Source organism: Lepidothrix coronata, unplaced genomic scaffold (genome assembly GCF_001604755.1).
Source record: "Lepidothrix coronata isolate B3197 unplaced genomic scaffold, Lepidothrix_coronata-1.0 Scaffold35, whole genome shotgun sequence".
In the NCBI taxonomy this organism is placed as follows: domain Eukaryota; kingdom Metazoa; phylum Chordata; class Aves; order Passeriformes; family Pipridae; genus Lepidothrix; species Lepidothrix coronata.
In genome coordinates this window covers 3919639-3945444 of record NW_016690215.1, presented here as the reverse complement: position 1 = coordinate 3945444, position 25806 = coordinate 3919639, and the positions used below count along the sequence as shown (strand labels likewise).

The window sequence follows — 25806 nt, the reverse complement described above, 5'->3', positions numbered from 1 at the left end:
GCTGCCTCTTTTTTCCTCTGAAAGAATTGTCTCTGCAATGAAATGAAAGTGATCTTTAGTTTGAAGGCTCATACTGGAGATTCCCTCAGCTTGGGAACAATTGGAAAGCAAAGAAAATGTAGGAGTTGTACGGAGAGGCTGTATTTTGGGGTCTGATTTTCCCTGATTCTTCCTCTGAAGTTCTAATTTATCTTTGGAAAGCATGAGAAACTTGAGGTCACTAAACATAATTTTGTTTTCTCCTGTAAAATGATTAAGCGTTGATAATCTCTAAACATGGTAGTCCCTTCTCCCTTTTTGAAGAATCACATTTTTGCAAGATATCATTAACCTCCATTATCAGTGAGATGTCTCATGCTCTTTAGAGAGGGCATCTCTGCTGTCTCCTCGATTTCTGTGCAGGAGGTAGATCAGTGTCTTTCAGAGAGATGCAGGCATCTAACTCTTAAGCACTGCAAAATCTTTGCTCTTGGTTCCTGCTCCTATCCAACCACTGTCTTTTGTAGTCCTTGAATGGTGAAAAAAAAAATCACAAGACCTGCTATTATTTTGGAGACTTTTGCTTGCTGTTGGTTTTCTGAGCATTTAGTGCCTGGTAGTTACTTCAAATTTTCCCTCTTCAGTGGTGATGAACGGAAATCTACTTTCTGGGAGGTTTTTTCTGTTTCATAAAAGATGCAGTTTTTCATGCATGCTTCAGAACTGGGACTTGAGCTGGGCACCAGATCTTGATAAGCTTGGTGATGGTATTGCAAGAGGCAGTTCTAGTGTAGGTAGCAGGCCTCTCTTCTTGCGTGACTAGTACCTTTGCTCTCTCTTTCAGGAAAAAAAGGCTAAATATGTACCACACTACCTGCCCCTGCTTTTTATGTTCTCCTCTTTTGTACAGGGATTACTGTTTCAGGTCTACAGGAAAGCACAAAGCCTAGGCAAACTCTGAGCCTATAACACCTATGAAAGGCCTGTGTTTTAAGGAAGCATGTCTGAAACTGAAACAAAACAGGGATCGGGTTTTTTGGTAGATGGTACCTATTTCGATAAAGCTGATGTGTCTGGAGGAAAAGTGTTGTCACATAACATAGGGACAGTACTTTTTAAACTATCAGAATACTCTGTGTTTCTTTCTCCATCTTTTCTATGTAGTGAAACAAAATCTTGCTATAAATTTATTGTCTACATTTGAGTGATGTCATATGTATATGTGATACTTGCATGTATTCCCTATTCAGTCACTAAAGAGGCTCCATAAATGTTTAGTTTAAAACCAATAAATTTGAGGGTGGGGGAATGGAGATTTTCACGGTATGTCATTAAGGAAATGTTGCAAAACTGATGTAAGGGTCATACTTTTTTACTCTGCAAGCTCTGCATATTTCAGGCAAACTTTGCCATAATGGAGCAGTTAGGAAGCGGTGGTTAGTGGGTCAGACAGGCCCAGGGGGCTAAATTGGGTTTTGTTCAGCTAAATGCTAGTGCTTTTTAATCAACGCTGAATTTTGTGTGCAACACTCACTTCCTTCCCCAAAGTCATAACAAAAAAAAGAGGGTGTTCAGTTGGGTTATGCACAACATCTGTCCTTTACTAAATCAGTTAGGGAGTTACCACAGCAAGGGAAGAGAAGCCGCCTATAGCTACTGTTAGAGCATCTTTATGCCGCTGTGGCTTTGGTGGTCTGGTCCAAGCAACTGTCGATGAAGTTCTGTGGGCAGTCCTCAAACTCCCTTTAGAAGGAAAAGGAGAATTTCCTTTTATGTTTTGTGCAGCATTTTTACAACAAGCGCAAACTTCCAACACAACAGTGTCATGAAAATTGGAAGTGCAATTAATTTACAGTGCTATGAAATAATTGCATAGATTTCTTTTCTCCCTGTGCAGATTCCTTAGGTGTTAGGCTGCTTCACATTAAGGAATTGTTTTTTTCAAATCTCTCTGCTGCCACCTGTTCAGTCTCCAGTAAATGTAATTAGTGTGATGGTAAAATGACAGAGGCTTTGGCCTCTCTTGTCTAGAGGTTTTATATATTCTCTACCATAGACTGTGTGTTAATTGGGCTATCCTGATAAGTTTCAATTTTCCTTGATATGGGCCTTTTTTGACAAAAGGCTCCGTGGAGGCCAATTTCATTTTTTAAAAAGTCCATTGCAGTAAAAAAGCTTCAGTGAACATATAATACAGGCATCTTTGGTTTGAAGTTTTTAAGTTCAGCTGAACTTCTTCAAATTAATGGGAGTTTATTATGTTCATTACCCAAAGCAGACTGAGTCTGTGCTATATTTGAAGTTAAAATTTAATCACAATTTACTGGATACTTACTGGTGTCTGCCACAAAGGAACCTAAGAGGAAAAAAAATGGTAGTTTTCTATTTTGAAGTTCTGAAGTAATTCATTCTCTTCCATGAGAAGAAATACGAGGGTCTAGTTTGACAAGACCCACAAGGATCATCATAGCCCAACTCCTGGCCCTGTACAGGACCATTCCCAAGACTCGCATCATGTGCCTGAGAATACTGTTCAAATACTTCTTGGACTCTGTCAGGCTTGGTGCTGTGAGCACTTCCCTGGGAAGCTTGTTCCAGCACCTAACCACCCTTTGGGTGAGGAATCTTTTTCTAATATCCAACCTAAACTTCCCCTGACACAGCTTCCAGCCATTCCCTGGTGTCCTGTCACTGGTCACCACAGAGAAAAGATCAGTGCCTGGCATGGAGTGTTGTTTAAAGCATAACTTGGAATAATTTTTATTTGGCTGAAAAATTGCATTAAAGACCCAGTGAAATACTTCCTTAACTTCATCTTTCAGATAAGTAATTACAGAAATATGCATTGGTATTTGATAATCCAGGAAACAACTTTTGATTATAATGAGATCTACAAGGCATATTTCATGCTATGAGCGCGGTCTTGGAAATGTGGTTGAAGAGCACCACCATGGAAATAAAGTATGATGCAACTTGGATACAAATGATTAAGCTTATGTAGAGAAATGATTCATCAGAGCATGGCTACTGGCCTCTAACAGATGTTTCAGGCTAGCAATGGGGCAACATGCACACAAACTTTGGCTTGGAACTCTTTTTCTTTCCAGAACCACAAAACACTTTCTTTTTGCAAGTCTGTTAACAGTTACCACTGCTTTCCATCTAGCACTTAAATACATTGTAATAAGTAAAATCTTGGTCTGCGGTGGAGATTGTATTTATAATTTCAAAATTTTTGCTGTTTCATAGTTGCAAAATACATTCATTAAAACCAGGGCTTCTGACAGAGTCACAAATATGGTGCAAAGTCCTGAATTGATAGCCAGGTCTGCAGGAGAACAGGCTTTTCTGAGTTGCATTTTTTGGTCTTTTGTAAAAATGCAGAGACACCCCCAAATGCCAGTTAATTTTTCAGTAAAGAAGTGCTGGCAGTTACTTTACTGTAACCTTTCTGGATAATAATTCTTATATAGATAGCTCCCCTTATATGTGCATTTAATGGCATCAACTAATTCTAGAATACAAACACTATTTCAAAACTGCATTATATTTTGAATAAACTGTCATCTCTGAAATGCTGTAACTCCTTTAGATATAAGCGTACATAAACCTACATGTAGCAGCTAGGTGGCAGAAACTGTGCCTTTTTAAAATAAAGTGGCACTATAAATGCAAGTGTTGTTTTGTAGTGACTCTTCAGTGTCTTTTAAAGAATTTCATGATACCTTTGTACTGCCACAGTGTATCCTTTGAGAAGACAAAAGGAAGCAATATCCTTTGGTTTTATTGATGGCATCTTTAGGTGTCTGAATGGTCAGAAATAGATTCTTCTTTTGCATGTCTACCATCTGTGTGGTTATAAAAGAAAAATAGCTGAGAGATGTCACCTTGTGCTTTTACCAATGACTTTCTTAGTGTCTGCTGTCAAGTCATTTACCTGTCATACCTCGTAAACTATATTACGTACACCGGTTAAACATTATAATGGAACAATTATGGGGGGGAAATAGGGGAGGGGAGTGGGGAAGGGAGATTTTTTCAATTTTTACATACTCTACTGTTTCAAAAAGTAAATCAACCTCAAATGGAAGTGCAGCTGGTAAAAAATACTATGCCCTGATAGGATATTCTCTAAACTCAGTTCATTACTGCAATTCAACGTAGGGCTTGTTCAGTCCTTTGCTGGGAACTCCTTACCAGCAGAAGTGGTCAGACATTTTAGTGGATTGCTTTAAATTCTTTGACCTTCCAAACTTTTTATGTAGAATCTAACTGACAGCCACTGTGGTTGGGATAGGAAGTCAGAGAAAACTTAAGCTCAACTCTGCACAGATGTCTGAACTTTGAGACAGGACCATCGTTAACACTGGCAGCTATTAGACTGAAGCAATAAAATGGTTAGGGTGAAACCCTTGCTTTCCTGCATAAGAAACTCCATAGGGTTCTTCAGTTGTATGGTCATAATGTGATACAAAGAGCAGCCAAGTGCTTTGAGTTAGAAAACAAGGCAAAAAACCCTCCAACAGTCTATAAGCAATGACTGCCCAGCCTGCTGGGTTTTCCCTCTGTGTAAAACGTTGGCCCAGCAATGTGTGAAGGAGTCATACAATCTGTGAGCTACCTGTGCTGTGTCAACAGCACAAAAAGTACTTTTGTGTGCACCATCTTATCAAAGTTACACAAGTTAGCTTGTTTTAAGACTGCAGTAGAGTTACCGAGGAGGAACCAAGGTATTTTGTGTGACAGGTTGGGAAATAAATGCCTTGTTACAAAATGAGGTGTTTAAGAAAGTGCTCTCTTAACTCTTGAATTTCCAAAATGCTTGATTTCTTAACGGTCAGGTTGGTGGGGATTTGGAACATAAGAGCTGTAAGATAGTTCATTTGTTGTGATGTTTAAACTTCTTTAAATGTTAAACTAAATAGAATTATATAACTTTAGTAGATTCAGAAGACAACATACAAGTTTTCCTAATACCTGAAATTGTCAAGAGTAGGGTGTCCTAAACAGTAGTGAGAGGGAACAGTGTATCTTACATGTATTGAACACTGAGGAACACAAGTCTTAACGTAGCAGTTGAACAATTTTTATAGTCACTGTAAAGTCCTTTCAGTCTTTTTAATTGCTTTTTAATGTCAGTTTTGGACATCAACATTATTGAGAGAGCATTGTTTTTGACTACAGAGAGTGCTGTCTGATTAAAATGTTCTTGAGAATCTTCCCAAGTGCTTTTTTTACAGGAACAAGCACATTGACTTAGCAAAATGCTAAGCTGTTCATTAAGGCAATATGCTGTAGCTGCCAAGCTCATGTGATTTACATGAATTTGAAGTTGTATCTGTACCTGTTTCTTGTTTGTATGACTTTGAACAAATGAGCTGAATTCTTTTAGCACACTTCTCTTTCATTTGTTTATGTATTCTAGATGCTTAATGGGTAATTACTATCTTCAGAATGCTTCAGTGCCTAAATGGAGGCTGATACTGAAGGGGTTTCTCTGGAAAACATGTGATTTAAGAGTTGCGGGTTTGAATCACACTTGTTTTTAGTATTATCAACTACTGTGTGTTTTCACTCTCCAAAAGAGTGATATCTGAAAAGGCTCACAAATCCTGACACCTTGGTTTCTTCTGTTGCAACTATCAAGCAGAAGATTGGAAAGCAAAATGGGTGGTGGCTGAGGAAAGAGACATTGCCTTGCCTTTCAGAAACCAATGGCATATTTTTCCTGCAATTTAGTTTCCTTCTAGCACTCTCTGGCATGTTGTCTTTCCTCCCTGCCTTTCAATCTATGCTAGTCTAACTATGAAAGACTTACAGCTTTTATCATTTAAGAGGAGACAAAAAAAAAAACCTCTAGAAAACAAACCCCAAAAACTAAACAAGGAAAAAAAACCTGGAGAAGTCCATTGCCACATCAGAATTTTGATTTGAAACTCTCTGGATCTTCAGAAATATGAAGCATGTCCCAGCTGCCAAACAGCCTGTTGTTGCTTTGTGTATTTACATGAGCTGCATGGTCATCCAGTTGACAGAGGGACCTCTGCCTCTGCTATGTATCTGAGAAAGAGCTGGCTGACAGGGTTTAGGGTTTTGAAAAGAGTAACTGCATTTCCCGGAGTTTGTATGCTTGGTGGCTCTTGAATGGAGAAGCTCTTCTACTCTTTCCTGGTCTTAAGACATGCAGTCCCTTTCTCTTTGTCTGCCCATCTTTAAAGATGAATTTTTCCTTGTGCTCTGCAAGTGAAGTTAGCTGTACTCTGTTAGTGGTCATTCAAAGGATGGGAGAGACCCCACAGCTGGAGCAGGGAAGAGGTACATCTGCTGTGAGCCCCTGTGAGGCTCTAGTCCCTGTTCAGCTGGTGGCTGAGTGACCTGGGTTGAAGAGGAGAGGGATTGGAGTAGAGTTGGGAAAGTCTGCATATGGGGGAAAAGTGGAAAGTCATGGGAAAAGAAGCACTTCCTGCATAAGAAGTTATAAAAGAAAAAGTTGTCTAAACAGGAAGTGAGTTAAAATTTGTGCTTGAGACCTTGTCAGTTAAATCTTGATTTATCTCTTCATACAACTTCCATATGTAGTTTAATATATTATTACTGCTATGGATGTCAGTATATGCATTTTATTTTGGATATGTAATGCTAGTGATGAAATGTGGCATAAATCATCTGGAATTTAGACTTGTGCCTATTTCACAATTTAGTACTTCTTTCCACTGTTAAATTATTACAAATTACGGTCTCTTGGGGCAAATTGGGCTACATGGCGAACTGTGGGATAGAAAGTGTGTGTGACTATTGTTCATTGCAATTTTAAGTGTGGCTAATTTCTCTTTGTCTTCCTCCCTCCCTTGTTTCATAAACTGATCTCAATCTTAGTTTCAGAGCCACTGTTTTACTTGTATGAGCAGTTTCTCAGCTGAGCAGCCTCTCCTCCAGCCTCAGGTAATGATTCATCATGAAATAAATACAGAATTCACAGTCTAGTTCAAAAGAATTTGGGAAGCTCTGTCAATGCTTTACATTTCTCAAGGACACAGGGTATGGTATTTTCAGGCCAGATTCTGATATCCCTTCTTAATCAACAGTTTTCATTGCAAAAAAAGTCCAAATCCAAACACTGAATGTAACAGATCTGATAAAAGCAGCAGAATTTTACTCTTTTTAGCTTTTACCATGTCCACTGTGAACTTCAATAATGTTTTTTCATGATGTTTGTGAGATAATCCCTTTCTTTTCTGCTTGATTTGTTTCTAACAACTCTGAAGGCCAATGAATATGGTATTTTCTGGAATAAAGTGTGTGTTTGGAGGCTGGGGGGAGTGTCAAGCTGGTTTTTGTCCTTTTGTTTTGAACTCCTCTTCCATAGAAGACACGGTGTCCTACAGACAGATAGAACAATGCTATATTCCATTTTAGCATCGAATCACAAGCAGGGTCTTTGGAATTAAATTTGGCGAATTGCCTGGATATGTTCAGTTTTTAACAAGTACTGCTTTGTGCGTTAGCACCCTACGCTTCCTCCCTCCCTCCCCCTGATGCTGCCACTGAAGAGAGAAGGAGAAACAAAAAAAAACCAAAACAGAATAAAAGCATCTGTTAGAGTGAAAATGAGGAAGAAAGAAGGGATGAAAAGGGCAGAAAAGATGTATGCCAGAACAGCTGTCAAATTTGTCAAAAGAGCTGGAGAGCTGGACATCTTGTATTAGTTACACTCCGAGTATCTGATTACCTATGTATAATTTTTTTTTTTTAACATTAGGTGTAATGTAGATGCAACACAACTTTTAGTACAGAATGCAGCTCAATTTCCATCAGAATGTTTGAATGCTCATTTACCAGGACCTTGTTCCAAGGCATGAGCGTGTTAAAAATTTGACGCTAACATGTTCAGGCTCTAGAGAGTAAGTCATGTGAGGAGTGACTGAGGGCACTGGGTTGTTTAGCCTGGAGAAAAGGAGGCTTGGGGGAGACCTTGTCACTCTCTACAACTATCTGAAAGGTTTTAGCCAGGTGGGGATTGGCCTCTTCTCCCTGGCAGCTAGTGATGGGTTGAGAGGACATCAGCTCAAGCTTGCCAGGGGAGGTTCAGATTGGACATCAGGAAGAATTCCTTCCTGGAAAGAGCTGTTAGGTGCTGGAACAAACTGTCCAGGGAGGTGGTGGAGTCACTGTCCCTGGAGATATTAAAGAAATGACTTTTTAAGACATGGCACTTAGGGCTGTGGTCTAGTTGACAGGTTGGTGATAAGTCAAAGGTTGGACTCCATGATCTTGAAATTCTTTTACAACCTAAATGATTCTGTGATTCTTTTTTTAGGTATGCAATTGGACATATGCTGTGGTGAGCTATGTAGATTATATTGAGCATAGTAGATTGATAATCAGGCTGTAACAGGCTTTAAGGTACATGTTTAAACAGTATTCTATTAAATGTTATTGTTTGTGCTGCTTTTTTTTTTTAATTTCTCAAAGGATAAGTGGAAGTGTCAAGCTCAAAAGATTTATTTTCCTTGAAAGAGATTGTGAAATTATGTATCTCATGACCTGAAAGACCTGTGAAGAAAAGTACCGTCCTACTGTTGGTAAGCTTGTTGTTAACTTACTGACAAAATGGTAGGTGAAGACCTCCTTCCCACCCCCTGGTCCCCTGTTTTAGTTTGGTCAGGCAGGGTGATTGATTGCAAATCACCATTTTCACTCAGCTGAAAAATGTTTGTCTGCTACATTTAATTCAGTGTGTTATATCAGCCTATCTACAGAGCAAATTTCTCATTTAAATGAGAATATATTCCTAAAATTAACTGCCTTGCAGTGGCTGCACCCAGTACTGTGCTCCAAAGAGGAAGGAATCATGAACAAGTGTGAGAGCTGTGAAGCTGAACAGAATTCCTGTAATTCTTCTGAACTGCAGGCAAAATTATTTCACAGTGAAAATTGTACCAGAGGAATGTATAAGCTCAAATATTTTAAATTTAGAGACGAAAGGGAAATCCATAGTCAAATAAATGGCCATAACAGATGGCGGATGTTTTCTGCATTTGCATTTTATTTTTGACCCAGGGATGAGGTTCTGAAGCAAATCCCATTTTTCCTTATGCACTGTGCTTTGATTCAAACCTCGGAGCAGTCCTGGAGTCCATGACTTGGTTTCCTTTGGGATGATAACGGACAGAAATGTGCCCTCCAGGAGGGCACCTGGAAAGTTTCCAGCACTGAGGGTTGCTCAGTTCATAGGATCAAGCTAGAGCTGGTTTGAAGTCACCTCCTCTGCTGTGGAAGTGCATGTTTTGTTGGTACTGAGACCCCAGGAGCAACTGTTTGCCTTGCAAGTCTGCTGTTATTGCTTTGCAAATTTATTTTCCAATTGGATTTCCAGTGACCACTTAAAACATGTTGGCTGAGCTATAGATAGTTTTTGTGGTAAATTGGCATGTGGTTTTGTAATGCATACAATTTGCAGATCTATTTTAAGAAGATACATAAGTTTTTGAGTTTATTAAAAGATGGAGGATAAATTATAAATCAGTTTAAAGTCACCCTTTGAATGAATAGCCCATCCTTTAATACACTCCAACATCTTCAGTATTTATCAGTTGACTAAAGCAAGGTTAAATAAAACTATATACCAAACCTGCCTTAAAAAGGGACACACAGGTGTAGCTACTAAGTAGAAACAGTTGCTTCTGGTCACTCTTGACCACGTGTATGCTGTATTTTAAACCTGCACGTGACCTTGCACATGGTGCCAGAGATCCACATTTGTTTGGATACAAGTCTTTGTGAGAAGGTACAGGTTTGAGGGGAGCTGGAGAGGTGGGGAGCCCTCCAGTGGAGGAAGGGGATCAGGGGAGCTCGTGCTTGTCCACCCTCATGCATCTCTCCTTTCTGCAGTGGGGGTGGGCTGGGGGCATCCGGCCTCCCGGCTGCCTCTGGCAGCATCCTGAGGAATCCTGCCTACAGCAGGGTTGGTGAGCTTAGATGACTTGTACTTGTGCTGTCTAATGCAGTCTGGCAGTGCTCTGCTTTTGGCAGAATGGTGATCCACGTGAGAGGTGTGCAGGGCCAGCTCTGTGAAGCACTGCCTGGCCCATGGGCAAAGGAGGTGGCTAATGTTGTTTTTTCTCCCCAGTATGAATTACTTTCTCAACTTTAAGTGACCAGGCTAGCAAATAAATAAAATGAGCAGGAAAATGAGAGTTTGAAAAAAAAAGCTATTTTAGTAGTCTCTAATTCTGGGTGCTTAGCTAGTGACTTCTGCTAATCTGATTTGTCTTCCTTTGAAACCTGACAGAAAGCATAATCTGCTTGGGTATGTGCTACACACAATAATCAGGTAGGTGATAAATCAATGTAAACTTCAGCATAGGTTTTCAAAGATAGAGGTAGTTTTATTTATGAGGAAAACTAAGGAAAAACTGATTTTCTTTCATGGTATCTCCTTCCTCCCCCACCACAGACCCCAGCCATGCTTGGATAGCTGACCAGGGTTCAGAGTAATGTCTGTGCCAAGGAAATGATGCATGTGAAGCACAAAAATATCAGAAGGTGAAAGGCATGTCACAAGGGAGTGAAGTTATTGTGACTTATTTCACCTGGCTTTAGCTATTTGATGGGTTTTTTAATATTTGTAGGGGTTTCTGTTGTTCTCCCTTTAAATTGTGTTTAGATTTGACAGAGCAGACTTCAGGAACAAGTAAAACAATCAAGTGATGCTAAAATGGTGGTGTTGAACGGGCTGCAGCACAGCTTCTGAGCTTCTAAAGAGCTTATTCAGATAGAAGGGCCACCAAGTTGATTAGGGGGATGGAGCACCTCTCTTGTGAGGAAAGGCTGAGAGAACTGCGTTTGTTCAGCTTTGAAAAGAGAAGGCTTAGGGTTGACCTAATTGCAGCTTCCAGTATCTGAAGGAAGCCTACAAGGAAAATGGAGAGGGAACTTTTTACAAGGGCATGTAGTGACAGGACAAGGGGGAATGGCTTCAAACCAAAAGAGAGTAGGTTTAGATTAGACATGAGGAAGAAATTCCCTACTGTGAGGGTGATGAGGCACTGGAACAGGTCGCCCACAGAAGTTGTGGATGCCCCATCCCTGGAAGTGTTTATGGCCAGGTTGGATGGAGCTCTGAGCTCTGGTCTAGTGGAAGCTGTCCCTGTCTGTTTTAGGGGAGTTGAAACTATTTGATCTTTAAGGTCCCTTTCAAACCAAGCCATTCTATGATGCTATGATATTTTTAGTCAAACTGGACACATACCACAACTTGTTGCAACTCAGTAGCTGAAATCTGCATCCCTTCCTGGGCCTGATGAGAGCTGTGGCTCTTCTGCACCAGGTCCAGGTCTGCACGGAGAGGGGCTGTGCACATCTATACATGCAGCTGGAGGTGGCCATGTCCAGCACAAGCAAGGAGTGTTGCTCATTAGGGTTGGTTCTACAGTGTGAAACTGCTGTTCGTAAGGTCCCAGTGTCCTTGCTGAACATGTTACTGTAGCGTGGAGGGTCATGTCATATTAGTTCTGGTTGGGGTGCATTGTGTGCTCCTGGAGCACAGGTTTTTGCTTAGTTTCACTAAACAGAAAGTCAGTTTGTGTGCTCTGAGACTACACCACAATGTGGGACAAGAGGAGTGGCAAGGGGGGATGACTGGGAGATGTGTGGAAGAAGTGTGCTTGTCACTCCATCTAAATAGTAACTTTTTAGGGTTTTTGCTCCCTAGCTGTTCAATCTGTGTGTTTTTGTAAGAGGTCAGTGCTGATTTTTCCTGTTGAATTTAGCATTAGTGTTCGCTGGCTATTGAAAGGATTCCTGCGATGTCCCTAGCTTTTTGTTTGTTTAGTTTGGGCTGAAGCATATCACTTGGTTATGATTCACATGATACTGTCTGTCACTACTAAATTGCAGTGTTGCCCTTGTCAAAACTTGGCTCCAGCTGTTCACCAGAGTGGTGTGAATGGTGTTTGAGTGTGCACATCTGGTCATTTTGGAACAGGTTTAGTACATTCTTTTCTGTGCTAGAGTTTAATTTGCAGCTGGAAAGCAGACCAGCACAGCACTAAATTACTTAGTTTCAGATAAATGCTTTCTTTGTGACTGCTTTGTGAAAATTATTTATGGGAATATTCTGTGTCCTGATATGTTTCTTCCCCTTCATCTGCCACTTCCGTCAAGTCTGACATCCTACAACTTGTGTGCTAGTCTTTGCATCTGTTTGCTAAGTATATAATCATCACATAAGCTGAAGATACAGTTTGTATAATTAAAGCAATAAACCGAAATAAAAATTTAAATTGCATACCTTTTGGCAGTTGTAGAAATTGAGAAGAATGAAAAATTGAACTCTTGCGGATGAGTACCAGCAACTTCTCTGTCCTGCACTTGAGGAATGTTTTTGTAATCTCTCTCAGTACTCTTAAAGCTAGGAAAAGGAAATTTCACTGTCTGGGAGAGCTAGAAATTGATTCTGGGTAGGCAAAATTAGATTTTTTTTCTATGGAATTGCACTTGAATCTGTTTTGATTAGAAAGGCCATTTTCGAGAAGGGATGTGTGTGCAAAGATAATTACTGATTCTGGCATGGATCGCAGTGATGCTCAGATTCAGCAGAGTTCCATTTTTAAGACTTACAATAATAAACTTATTATTTATTGAGTGAAATATTAAAGTACTTATTTTTCCTTGTAGACTTAGATCATGATATTTTTTCTAAGTAATAAGGGAAGAAGGAGAAGTGGAGAGTGCCTTTTTGCCACAGTTGCATCTTTATCTCTGCTCAGTTTTTGACCTTGTCATTGGTAGTGTCTTTGCCTCTTGCATCTCCTCTGAGTGAAGACATTAAGGCTGTACCTGTTTTACCATTTCCAGTTTCTAAAAGGATCAGTCTACTTTGTTTTTCATTAATAATTAATAAAAATTAATAATTTGTTTATAAATCATTGTAAGAGAGAAGTATCATTTATTCATTAGATTTGAGCAAAGAACTTGAACTCTTATAGTTACCTCTATTATGGAGCTGTAAGTGTTCTGGGTTTTTTTAAGGTACAATGTCTTTTACAGTGAGTTGCTGGACTTTGTTTCCTTCTTTAGTTCTCAGTTTACTGGTTTTGTCCTACCTTTCCCCAGCAATTTCCTACCTGCTTCATTGCTAGAACCAGTTGGTGCAAGCTCTTTCCATGTAATTACCAGTTTGGTGCTTTAGCAGTTTTTGGGATAGCATTCACAAAAAAGTGGTGTTTCCAGGACCAGTCAAAATTGGTGCCAAGTGTTAGAGAGGCCATGGGAAGTATGTGTGATGATAACTTGCTATTTGTCACCTGACCTGAACTGTTGCACGGTATTGATGCTTCTTGCTTGGGATGCAGGAGGAGAACTTTTTTATAGTCTTCTATAAAAACCCTCCCTGTTTTCTTCTGCTTTCTAAAATGACTTTGAGAAATACCTCATCCAGTTCTAGCAAAGAGGAAGCCATCTAACTGTTTGTTGGTTGTACCATTTGAAAGATGGATAGTTGAAATGGAGACCCAGATGTGTTTGCTCTGTATCCTCATGAGCAAATCTGATCAGACAGTATATGGTGGAAGCTACACGTTTGAATTCCTCTCTGGACACGTATCACTGTGCACAGGGATCTCTTGACAAGCTTTCTACTAGTGTGAAAGTTATTTCTGTTGTGCAGGCTTTTTCCCTTTGCCTCAAAACAACATGTGCATTCACTATGATATTATGCACTCACTTATTTTCTCTCTTTGCCAACTTAATTTAGCTAAGTTAGCAGACTGCTAACTTAAAATCATTAAATGCACTTACTAAATAAATCACTCAAAAGTATTTTACTCTTAAAAAACTATAAATGACTACTACATGTTTTTCATTTGACGTATGTCAGTTTTGAAGCCTCCTGATTTTTGCAGACTCCTACTGGGGAGGTGGTTTATGTGAAGAGAAGCACTTTCTGAGAGGTTTCTGGGTGGTTTTTTGTTTGGTTGGTTGGTTTGGTTTTGAGCTGAAAGAATTCTACACCAATCTGGAAAGTCATGTTTTGTTTAATGGATGGGAAGCAGAATGCAGTTTGCTGTTTCTCAGATTGCTTTATGGAGCTGAGTTGGGGCTTGGATGGTTAAATTGTATTTCTTTACAGGAGACCATAACTCCTGTAAAATCAGTCAGAACACAAGTGTCTTTGGATTTTCCTTTCTGTAAACCAGCGAAAATGCTTAGTGCACATACATGTGCAGGAACATATACACACATATAGATATAAAAACCCCCCCTTCTACCTGGTCAGAGTATTTATCTAGTATTGTAATCCTTCTGTCTTATCACAAAATACATATATTTGCTGGAATATTTTATGAAAATTCCTGTTGAACTTTTTAGGCATCTCTTACTGCTCATAAGTAAAAGTAAACTCTTCATGTCCAGCAAGTTTGGTTTTTATCCAAATGCTATCTTGATTGATCTTGGTTGTTTTTACAGTGAAATTAGATTTATTTCTTTTCTCTGTTATGGTAGAAGACTTTTGACAAGAGTGGTGGCTCTTAGTGAGAGGTCAATGAGACTGAAGTTGTTGACCAAGTTCACTGTTGCAGAAAAGGAGGAGGACATCTTTTGGGCTACTTTTTTATGATCATTGCTTGTTCAGAGATTTGTTGGTGCTTCTCTGCTCTGTCAGTGTAAAACCCACTAAAATGCTCAAAGCAGATTAATAATGACTTGTTGCTCCTTGATCTGTCACTCCTTTGTAACTACTTTATATTGGATTGAGAGATCAGAGAGGGAATTCCAGCAGAAATCCAGTGAAATATTTAGCAGACTGGAGCATGAGAAAGGAGTCAGAGGGAAGAAAGAAGGCTGGGGTGTTGAGGGCCAGGTCTGATCCCTGAATCATAGTGGAGGTGTGTAGAGAAAGTGAAGATAAATACTTCTCATATACGCACACCACAAGGACAGGGGGCAGTTGTCACTTGTTGCAATAAGAGAATTTTTTTATTGGACATAAAGATAAAAAACTAGTGAGAGTGGTTAAGTGCTGGAAGTCACTCAGAGAGGTTGTGGAAACTCTGACCTTGAATATTTCAAAACTCAGTTGGGCAAAGCTTTGAATAACCTGGTCTAACTTTGAAACCATTCCTTTTATAAGCAAGAGGTTGGACCCGTTCACCTCCAGAGGTCCCTTCCAAATGACTCTGGCTTAATTTGCACAGTTCATGACGCACCTTTGTGGGGTGTGTAAGGTTCTGGTTCTTTCCCCATTTCTCCTGCACCCCCTTCAGGGAAATACAGACACATAACTGTGGGAGAGAAATCCTTGGCATGAAAAAGACTTTGTGTTCTTATTATCAGAGTTACTTGAGAAGGTCCTGACAGACAACTGGTCTTTCAAACTACTGCCAAACTTCACAGGGAAACTTAATTTATCTGTGATTTTTCATGACTCTCTAGGTGAAAAAGACACAAGTCAAATTTTAAATAGATACGAAATATCAGTGGGAATGTGTTCCTATAACTCTTAACAGCTGTATGTGACCTTGTAGTGTTATACGTAACTTTTAGTAATGTCCTGCTGTGAGGTGAAGACTGCAATGAGGTTAAGTTTCAGCTTTCAATTAATGTACATTTGTCCTCTCCTCCACCCTTATCATCTACTCTTGTAGCCTATTACTATTTTTTGTAGATGGCCAACACCTTCTGAATACTTCATTAATGGAAGATTTAGTGTGAGTGCTTGTTGTTTAAGCGTTATTTAATGAGTCAGGCTGTTTTATGAGAATTCACGGTTGACTCCATAATCACTGCATAATACAAGGACTAAGCAACCACAGATGGAAGATAGAAGTGGCATCAGACAACACAAGACTATTTTTTATTTTCACCTTGAAATAGGAAACATTTATTTTAAAAGGTTGATGAAATTTTAATAATTTCTCTATACATTAACTAGTCAAATTAATTGGTTCATCTGTTACTATCTCTGCTATATCTGGTAGGTTTTAAGCAAACTGTCATTGAAACTTACCATTGTTACGTGGCTAAGGTTATTGTATTGTAGGTTCATAGCTGGACTTTTCCTGAATGGAAAAATTGCTTCTAAGAAGCTGATGACCAAACAGAGCAGATACATATGTTCAATAGTTACATTTGTGGAGTACAGCCAATACCAATGTATGGAAAAAACTGCATAAGTCTTAGAAGATACTGGAAAGATCTGGTCACTAATGAACTATAAAAGATTTTCAGAAATTCCTGGTCTTATTTTTAAATTTTCTATTGCTTTCTGTGACAGCTTTAAGGACAGAGATGCCAAAAATCTGTGGATAAAAGCTGTTATGCATTATCCAGAGCATTACGGTACCGTTTATTTAACTACATAGTTAAAAAAAAAAAAGCAACTTCTACAGCATTTCATTTTAGAGGTTTAATATATACATGAAGAGGGAAGGAAAGAGCTTAGTTGTACTCTCCTTGAGTCAATAAAAACCCCAGCGTGATCAACCTTCTTTTACTGACCTAATGAGAAATAATTGTTATGCTTTCAAAATACTGATCTTTATGGCTGAACAACAAAATACCCTTTTCTTTCATGTACCATTCAGTAAAAGATAATTGGATAGCTGAAACTGGTGAAACACCCCCCCAACTTTATTTCCAGTCACTCTTTGGATTGAAAAGGAAATTGTAATGTCCCAGCTCCTAAAAATCTGTCAGATTCCCTTGGATGGGTCTTTGCTTTGCGCTCAAAGGTGGGAGGTGCTGTTCCAGTCATGTGATGGGCAGGGGTGAATTGTTGAGGCTGAGAGCTTCTCCTCCTCTCTTCAGGCCCTTTAAAAAGTCTTAGATTGCCATTCACCTTGTGAATGCATTTTCTCCAGTGGGTAATCTCCTGTCAGCTCTCTAATAGATACATGGCTATTGGTAAAAGTGCTTGTAAGACAGAAAAAGTAAATTAAATCTGGTAATCATGCCACTGTAAGAAAACACACTGATATCTTCATCCCCTTGGTTCTCTCTTGGTTCTGCTCCCTACAGTATCTGTGGAATTCCAAACACACCTTTGTGTCACCTGTTCTGACAAACCTCCAGGGACTGACACTGTGGGCATAGACATGCCCTGTGACCTGTTCTGGGCCTTACACCTGGGGCAGGCATCTGTCTTTGTTTTTTTCCATTATTCATCTTCCCTCAATCGCCACCTCCTCACAGTTTCCTAATAACCAGTCTAAATTTCTTTTTGTCATTATTTTAAACCAACTGTGCTGTCTGTCCCTGGGGAATAGGGAGGATGTTGCTCTCTGATCCTCTTTTCAGAAACCTTTCAGATGTTCAAAATCTTTTGTCATGCTTCTTTCTTTTCATGATAGACTATTGATCTAATGGCAGATGGAGGTCTATCTGAGTCTAAAAAATAAAAATATCTGTGAACCTACGGGTGTGTTCACTAGCAAATACGTACCATAAGCATATGGAAAAAAGCATATGTACGCTTTCTTCCTATTGCTCATTCTAACCTTGATTTACATGGTATTAATCTGTGATGCTGAGTTAGTGACCCATAATGCTCAATAACACATAACTAGACAGTGAAGAATGACTTAGAAACAGCTGGGAGCAGTAGTTCACCACAGCTGATCATTATTCTTGTCTATCCGGTCCAGGCACTGCCTGTAGCTGAATTGGAAAGGTGGGCTTGCTTTGCCATAGTTAGGTTTTGTGACTCTGATGTCCACCCAGTCCAGAACTGAGCACCTGTTTGTGCCTGGGTCGGTCTCCACAACATTTGCAGTGAAACACCCCCCTGCTTGAGCCAGAGGGGGCATTCTAATCTGGCCTTGCTTGAAGGTGCTGTTGTCATTTTTATGGACTGCAAAGGGCAAAGAGGTGCCTTTCTGCTGTTTGAGTTCAAAAGGTCCTGCTGGTTCCAGTCAGTGTCCCCATCCAAGATCCAGAAGTAGTCCTGGAGGCCCAGACTTGAGGTTTTGTTGTTTTATGGTTTCTTTTAAAAGTGTATTAACAGGGTGAACTGTGCAGTCTGCTTGCAGAAGTTCTAGCTGTTGCCTGAAAGTCTTCCTACTCAGGAAATAAAAAATGGCTTTTTGATTAAAGCTTTTGGATTAAGCAAGAGCTTAATCAGCTGGAGTTTATATTGGTGTGTATAAGCTCTGAAACAAGTCTTGGCTTGAGCTGGCCGGGTCACACTGCATTTGTTAGTCCAGTGGCAATTTATAACTGTTAAATTGAAGTAACCTTGTTTGGTGGTACAGACATGGCTTTTTGCATGTTTTTTGTGTATTTTTTTCATTCAGTTTCTGAAAACGGAGTGCGTATAAGGATGGAGCTGTTGTATATGTAGGAATTTAAGGTGATGACAGAATTGGGGAGAAAACTGAGAGGAAAAACAGCTGGCCTGTATTAGTTTTCTCCTGGTAGAAATGGGATTTGACATCAGTAGATGAGTATTCTGAACTGCAAGAGGATGTAGTAGGGATGACAACCCCATCCTCTTCATAAAGATTCACTGGGATTTCTCCTTTCTGAATGCTGCAGCACTTTAGATGATGCCCAGGAAATGCTGTCGTATTATTTACTGTTTTTTTTTTTTCATTTGTGCTCTTCTGAGTGTAGTAATGAGCTTCAGAATGAAGAAGAGAGAAATTAAAACAAAACTGAATAATACATGAAGAACTTCTGATGGCTACCAGTGATGCAGCTCGCTTTGATGCCTTGTTCAAACACTGGTCAAGGCACAGCTGAAGCCCTGCTCCTGTCTCCAGTCTCTTTTCACCTTGGTGTGATTGAACTCACACACCTGCCTATGTGACTGAAAACCTGTTCAGTTGGGTTTGTGGTGGCCTCTACTGGTGTTCCTCTGCAAAGGAAAGAATCACAAGCTCAGCTGTTCTAGTTTGCTCCTTTGCAAACATAATAGTCCAGAAAATCTCTCCTTGTTAAGTGAAGTTACGGGAGGGCACTGAAAAAAGCCCTTCTAGCGCATCTGCTGCTGTGCCCCTTTGAATCAAGACCTACCATCAGGCGTACAGCTCTCAAAGCTGCATGTGTTCCTCTGCTGAGCATTATGGGTTTATTGCCTCCAAGAGCAGATGTGACCTGGGAGAAACTTGTCTTGAGCCTCAAAGCATCTCCTGCCAGCTTTGGCACTGTGTTGCAGCTGCAGACTAGCTCGGGTGGGGCATCTGGGGGAGTTGGGGTGCTCTGCCCTGTGTGCTCCTTGGTGAGGCTTTCTTGCTTTGGATCGAGAGTATCTGCATTCTGGCTTAACCTGTTCCTGCCATTCCAAAATAATCCAGTACCACAGGTTGTTAAAGCTATTTAGAAGGCTTCCAGATGTCATGGATAAAATAAAATGGATAAAATTAAAAGAGGCCTTGAGCATGTTTATCGCAGAGAGGATGCTTCAAACTGATGTAGGTACAAGGCTCTTCCCTGCTTCTGCTAGGCCAGAGAAAGCATCTCACCAGCTTTGCATGCCAGGGAGAGCATGGTGGGGAGAAGCTGGTGCCGGGTCAAGAAACATCACGGGGAGGAGTTGATGTCTAGATTGTGTCTCCATCCTTTTCAGCTGAAGAGCAAGGCACTGCTCTGAATAGCAAAAGACCTTCTTGCTTCAGGTTTAAATGACTCTTCACATGCTTGTGAACATCAAACCTCTGTGTGTTTGTAAAGCCCTTTTGCCAGTAAGTTATGGGGGGGAGGGGAGGGGGATCTGTAAATGATTTGTCTATCACATGTGTTTGGCTTTTGCTAGGAATTAGAAAAGTTACCAGGCTCTGGGATGTTCTGGTCCCACCTGGCAGGTGTAGCGCAAGGAATGTGTGGGCCCTGATCTTTCAGTTTGTTTTTTTTCCCCTTGAACGCCCTAAAGTTGAGCTTTTGAGCTGGTACAGCAGAGGGTCAGAACTTCTCAAATCGATCTGTCAACTGACCTGCTACACTTACCTAGCTCAGGGGGATGGTGGTCTGATGTAGAAAGTCAGGCTGTTGGAAAGTCATGGCCCAAAAGCACATGACTTGTTTTTGAATAGTGTGCTTGGAGCTCATCAATTTTGCCTGTTGGGGAATTGTTAATGGTTACATATTTAGGCTTTTTATCAGAAAAAATGGAGGCTAGAAAATTTGGTTGTTTTTTTTTTTAAACAACTTATAGCTCAGGTTTAGCAGCTGAGAAGCTGAAGCCCTGTTAAAAGCACTGAATATCATGAGACTTGAAGTAAAATCATGAGATGGCAGTGTTGCTTCTAGCAGCTGATCTCTTTGGCAGTGCTTCATTTTCTAGGTCTCTGTGCAAATGCTTTTTGCTTGCTAAAAGCCTTGTATTGACAAATTACAGCCAAAGCTAAATGCATGATTATTTCCACTGTCTAACCTGTTTATCACTTCTCTGTTGCTTCTGGATTTGTCACTTGAATTTCTCACAGGCACAAATTAGTGCACTTGTTTTCCTGGCAACGCATAGATTTTGAATATGGTTAAATATGCTTAAATTAATCTGACATCTGGAGATGTGGGTAGTGAGAACCCGTTTCCATGTTACCAGCTAACTTTAGCCTCGTAGCCGAGGAGACTATCTAACTATCTGTGTGGGGTGGCAGGAGGGAGCTCATAAAAGAGTCCTTTGGAGACTGCAGTTGGTGTCGGCCAAGCTCTGGCAATGCTGGCCTTCAAGAGCATCTGAAGGGACTGGCTTCTTGACTCATGTGCTTCGATTTAATCCAACCCATTTTGACCACAAGAGCGTTGTTGGCCTGAGAGCAACCAGGGAGCTTTCCCTTACAAGTTCAAGTGATCCTTCAACTCCTTCTGGCTGCATCTGTGCTTAGCTTTTAGCCTGAGTCTATTCAGGCATGCTTTGAAGGAGGTCATCGCCAGTAGGTGTGGGAGTACCCTTGATCTGGAGCAAATATGCTGCATCACGCTAATGCAGGCAGTGCTTTATAAGCTTGTGTTTAAGAGTTTGAAATTTAAATGTTTAAGACTCTGTCTCCTTGGGCTTGCCAGGTACATCAAAATTCAGCTAACACTTGCCACCAGAAGAGGCTTCTGTGAGTCAATGTCATATGCTGCTTGCTTATCGTAGTCTGGTGGCACTGTAATAACACTGCAGTGCTTCCATATTGAGCTTAAAAAAAGGTCTCAGATTTTGCAGCCCTTTGAACAGGATCCAATCCCTAGTAAGATCTTTTCTCATGGTAACTATACCCTTTAGGTACTTGGGGTTTTTTTCCCCTGGTCTTTCTTTCTTACCCCAAATTCTTCCTTCAGTTTGTATAGTCAAGGGGTAACGTTCTATTGTGTTCAGACAGAATAATGGCTGCTCTTGCTACACTTGAATAATGTTGATGTCCTTTGAGCAGTGGGAGGCAGAAGCATTTCCTGGCTGGACAGTAAACCAAACTGGTGCAGGGATAAGCTTTTAAACAGCTTGCATGCTGTGTGAGCAGCCTTCTCCATGGACTACAAGAGTGGGAAATTAACTTCAGTATGTGGATTTTTTTTTATATGGAAATCAATAGTCTTTATGCGAATGTGTTTGAGAGAATAAGACCTGAGGTTTGTTGTTGGCTCTTGACTATGGCTAAGCATGGTGGTAGCAGCTACTTCAGAGCTGCAGAAAACTCAGGTAGCTTGACTTTGCATGATACTGTGGTGGTGGCCTCTTGGTTCTCTGTAGTGCTTGAGTGCTGTGGAAGCAATGAAACATGGCCTAACAGTGTGAACTCAGGACGAACAAGTACAAAAATGGTGGGTTAAAATAGGGCAATGAAATGTAAAAATATTCTTCCCTAGAAAGGGCCTTCACGCCATTTAGAAAGGAAAAAAAAGATGTACCTACATTCTTCTGCCAGGATCCCCAGCGCACACTGGCTTGGCTTCAGTAATTTTTAATAGAACTCAACTTCAAGCGCTTCCAAATGAGCAAATAGGAAATGAATTAACTTAAAGAAGGACTTGAAGGACTCAAAGGACTGTGTCCTTTGGAGGACACCGATAACAAAAGAAAAATTCATTATAGAAATTAATGAGTTGCAGATAGCTTCCTGTGTCTTGTTTTGAGGCTTTTTTGTATTGCTGAAATTTGTGCACTGCTGCTGATCAAGTTTTGCAGGATCTGTCACTGTGAGGGTTCATTTTGGAAGGCTGTAATTTACAGGTAGGAAAGGATTCAGGATTTCAAGGAAAATTTTGGTGCTGAGTTCTAACTACCCCCTAGCAGCTTTAATGTATCAATTCCAAATCCTCAGTGAGTATAAGGGGAAAGAGATGCAAAAATGGCCAGACTCACACGATCTTTTTAACATCTGCTTTTGTCATTGTCTGAGTCAGAATACCAGGCTATTGCTCTGACACAGCTGGGCATCATTACTTATGTTTTTAAACAACATGAAATTCCTCTTCCCTTGTTCCCACAAACATCATACTACAGATATTTTTTCTCTGTGTATACATATGGACATGTTTATTTCCTAGGGGATGCATGCACTCTCATATGGCTTATCTTCCCATGCTATTATTTCAAGATGAGTTGATGGCTGCAAAAGATAATTCTCCAAACAGGAAGATATCAGGTCTAGCTTCTTTTAAAGCTTATCTCTGGCACAATGCTCATTAGATGAGAGGAGGTTTCTTATTGTGTAATGTGGGGTTGAGGAACCTGAAGGGGACAGCAGAAAGTTTTGTTGCTCCACCTGATTTTTTCAGTTAGGTGTTTGCATCAGGCTGCATGGATACAATCTGCACTGCAGACTCCATATAATCTCCATTAAAACTTTCTGAGTTAACTCATATAGAGTACCTTCAATGGCAGGTTTGTTAAAACTTTGTCACCTTGTTCTCAGAAAAGTCAAGCGAGGAATTTCATCTTGATTTTCTTAAGTGGATTAGCCCTGGCATAGCCAGGATGCTACTCGGTCTTCAAGGTGCCTTCAAGGTTGCAGTGTCATAATGGCTTTAGCAATATTGCACTCAAAATGTGCCTGCTAACAATTTTCAGCACTAATGATAAACAAAATGAAGCGAATTCATGTAGAAAAACTTTACAGGGAGTTTAATCTTCTATCACAGTGTAGAAATGTTTAGCTGATGTGTAACTTTTTGTACCTTAAGGGTTATGGAATTGGTTTTGGTTTTTTTTTTTGGCAAACATCCTGTTTCAGAATCTGTTGCAACTGGTTGACAGTCAATGTGTCTAGTTCAGTTGGTTTTGGAACCAAAATTCTAGTTGAAGGCTTTAAAGAGCTGAGACTCAACAATATTAAGGTGGGTCCTCTAATAAGTTACATCATTTATGGACAAATAGGGGAGAGAGGGTGTAAAATTCTGTCCTCGGGACAGATGATTGAGAGCCTGACTTGGGTTCTCATCATGGGTTTGTGTTGCATTGAACGTAGGTGTCAGTTGCCTCAAAGCTGAGGATGGATAACATTTGTTTTGCTGACGAAAACTAGTTTTGAATGGATGTTGCTTTAGAAGTGCAGCTTCCACAAGCAGAGTAGTACAGTGTCTGTCAGACTGTTTCAGGTAACAGTTGACAGTGCTGTAGAGCGTAGATTAAACAAAGTTTACACCTGACTTTGAAAATTGTTAAAATTGGTGCTGTTGTCATGCAAATATTGGCTGTTGCAAGCATGCTTTGGGATTACAGCATTATGATTCAGAAGTGCCATTGTATCTCCTCCAGTGCTGTTTTTCCATCTGTGCTGACAGTTTTCTCCTGACTCTGCACAGGGATGAAAGGGAAAGAGACAAGTCTAGATCTGATGATAGGCTCTATCATTCTTGTATACTTCAAAGGCTATTGCTTGTTCTCATCACCTCCTGCACTATTTATGTTGTATGTAAATCATCTGATCCACGTTGTGCTCCTAATAATTCTCAAGCTGTTTGCCAGAGTTGCTCATCACTGTCCTTGCTGCTATGGAAACAAATTGTTCCCAGTTTCATAGGAAGAATATTTTCTGTTTCTGACAGATTTGGTTATGATGCATCAGAAATTGAGAGTCCAGGCATCATTCTCTATAACCAGGTGCTCTTGAAATAGTTTTTGGAGGCTGCTTAACATTTGTTGTTTTTTTTGTTTGGAAAATCAAGTGAAAGAAAGGGGGGATGGGTATTCAATCATATTTGCTGCATTCTGTTAAGGGAAGTGCTGCCCAAAATCTTGCTGCAACACATCATTTTAAAAAATGAATGACTGCCATTGTCTTTCCCTTGCCCTTTGCATCTTCGTGACAGTATGACTAGTGTGTTCTCATTGACTTTTTCTCTGCCAACATTGAGTGGTTGCTACTTATTTGAGCCACATTTGACCTTTGCATCCTGGTGAACAAGAAGTGATGAGTGGAAAAAACAACCCTTCTCCTAATTGCAGTATCCTATGCATACACTAGTGGGATTTATGGTGGTACAATGCCAGCTTTTGACTGCTCTTAGCTAATCTGCTGCTGGACAGTTGCTAAAAGCTCAAAAATTGATTAAATAGTTTTTCCTTTTTTATGCATGTGAACAATGCATGTTTTTTATGCATGTGAGCCTTTTTTATGCATGGTGAAGGGCCTTGAGGGGAAGCCATAAGAGAAGCAGCTGAGATCACTTGGTTTGTTCAGCCCAGAGAAGAGGATACTGAGGGGAGACCTCATTACAGTCTGCAACTTCCTTGTGAGGAGAAGAAGAGGGTCAGGCACTGATCTCCTATCTGTGTAGTGACCAGGGACAGGACACCAGGAAATGGCCTGAAGTTGTGTCAGGGGAGGTTTAGGATGGATATTAGAAAAAGATTCTTCACCCAGAGGGTGGTTGGGCACTGGAACAGGCTCCCCAGGGAAGTGGTCACAGCACCAAGCCTGATAGAGTTCAAAAAGCATTTGGACAACTCTCTCACGCACATAGTGTGAGTCTTGGGGATGTTCCTGTGCAGGGCTAAGAGTTGGACTCTGATGATCCTTGTGGGTCCCTTCTAACTAAGAATGGTCCGTGATTCTGTGCAACAAGGTATTCTGACCATCTGGATATGAATTCTTACTCAAGCAATTCTGTTGACTTTCCTTGTGCCTTTTTTTTTTTGCACACACTTTTGGTGGTTCATAGTGGTGCCACGGGCATGTGGAAAGAGCTCCCTGTCTGGAAAGGTAATGCTTAGCTAAAACACCCCTTTTCCTATCAGGCTGACCATGATCTCAAGCATCTGATTAAAGTCTCAGATTTTTGTAAAATGTACCCTGATTTCACTATTGCTTTATCCTTTTAGTCAAGGAGTATTCCCTCCCATCTGTTTTTTTTTTTTTGTTCAGCTCCTGCAACTTGTCTATATAGCATAGGATTCAGTCTAGGATGACAGCAGTCTGCTTTCTTTGTTTCTGACATTCCTAGCACAGCAGGAGACTTCTCCCTAATTGAGTCTTGTAGGTTCTAATGCAGTAATACCTTTGCTGATCGTGACAGCTCACAGGATATGGCTGCTTCTCAGCAGAACAAGAATACCCTCACACAGCAGAACTGCAGGGTGGGCAAGATAACCTCAGCAGGTCGGTTGCAGTTTTGCATTTCACTGGGTGGAGTAAACTTTCATCAAAATGGCTGTGGATTCTCCTTCTTGGTACCTTGAGTTGATTTTTATCCTGCTGTTATTGAGTATCTATGCTCTGGGTTCTGCCCGTCAGCAAACTTTAGCAGTGTTTGATTTCAGATTTAGTGGGAACCCACTGCTGACAGAATGAGGAAAAGGAGAGGGAACACAGGAAATCGGGATTGTTTTGACTTATTTGGCTCCCAGATCATTGAGTGACAACTGAAATAGGCAGAGGAGAATGAGCTCCATCACTCCTA

The 25806-nt window shown here is 40.4% G+C and overlaps 1 protein-coding gene across 1 annotated transcript in view; it reads left to right on the top strand.

The window, feature by feature from the left end:
* Window positions 1-25806, top strand: part of GPM6B (glycoprotein M6B) — a 107927-nt gene that overhangs the window by 13678 nt on the left and 68443 nt on the right. The gene's annotated exons all lie outside the window — the stretch shown is intronic.